The sequence below is a fragment of the Seriola lalandi genome, unplaced genomic scaffold, assembly GCF_002814215.2.
Source record: "Seriola lalandi dorsalis isolate HSWRI2012SDOR001 ecotype SW California unplaced genomic scaffold, Sedor1 jcf7180002054977, whole genome shotgun sequence".
Taxonomy (NCBI): Eukaryota; Metazoa; Chordata; class Actinopteri; order Carangiformes; family Carangidae; genus Seriola; species Seriola lalandi.
Window position 1 is genome coordinate 28,942 of NW_019525527.1, and position 1,190 is coordinate 30,131.

General features: G+C 41.2%; 1 long non-coding RNA gene across 1 annotated transcript in view; it reads left to right on the plus strand.

The window, feature by feature from the left end:
- The window catches only part of LOC111646871 (uncharacterized), a 3,060-nt gene that overhangs the window by 1,187 nt on the left and 683 nt on the right, over positions 1-1,190 (plus strand). Inside the window, exon 2 of the long non-coding RNA XR_015436498.1 lies at positions 625-669. This is a non-coding gene — a long non-coding RNA (uncharacterized LOC111646871). The remainder of the gene's footprint in view (positions 1-624; positions 670-1,190) is intronic.

Below are 1,190 nucleotides of genomic sequence, written 5' to 3' on the forward strand. Positions count from 1 at the left end.
CAGTGTAATGTAGTGTTGTAGTGACTCAGTGTGACCACAGGAGGGCAGTAAATACTCTATCAGCCAGTTTACACACATGTTGACATGAGTGTTTATAGCAGTTTAATGTAGTTACTGACAGTAACCACTGGGGGGCAGTGATCATGGTAGTTTCTCTGAGTGAAGACATCACTGTTGGTATCAGTGTCGTTAACATCCGTCATTAGTACGACTCTATTAACAAGATTTAAGTCTTGTCAGGTGACATCATGTCATCAGTTTTTTCTTTCCAGCTGCAGAAACTCATGGAGAACTCTGTCTGTCATCTCATTGGTTGTTAAACAGACCTTTGTGTTAGTGTTCGTCAGAGAAACAGAGAATCAGATCTGACCTCAGGAATGAGATTGTGTCTGTTTTATTTAGAGGTGGGAGGAAAGGTTGTGAATCAGGTTTTTCTAGTTTCCTCACTGAGGTGCAGGGAAATGATAGAGAAACCAAAGTTACATAAAATCAAAGAGGGAAGGACAGAAGCCGAAAAATATTGACGGTGATTTGCATGATCTGCTCCTGATCCCTCCTCCATCACAGGTGGAGCTGTGGCTGATTCCAGGAAACAGCTCACCTGTCTCACTCTTTTCTCTGCAGGCGTCAGATGGAGACTCTTCTTCTCCAACTGTGTTTGAACCAAGTGTAAGTTTGCTTTGTTTGATATGTTCACTTTGTCTTTAGTGACTTCACTGCGTGTTTCCTGCTGTATAATGTTTGTGTTTGTTCAGTTCTTATTTCGTCAGGGTTAGAGGTTAAAGAACTCTTGTGTTGAAGGATTAACATCCTTGTTGTTGGATCATTGATTTACTGGAATCAAACAATATGATCAACAGCTGCTGTTTATTTCCTGTCCTCACCTGTCAGAAAACAAAGTGCCTTAATATGTGGGTAGAAGACGTCATCTCCACCAGCGTAAAGTCAGACACAACAGAATACTGTTTCCTGTGAGTCCTTTCAGAGTAAAGTGCAGAGAGTACTTGAAGCTGTTGTGTTGCTGCCTGTGTGAGTTTCTGTCTTTATGTGCTCAGCTAAAAGTGTATGAATGTACAGAGGAGAGTGTCAGTGATGTTTAAACCATGTTATAAAATATATATTTAGTCAAACTGTCTCTTTAGCAGCAGCTGAATCAGCTGTGATCAGCTCCTGTCTGCAGTGTCTCATGA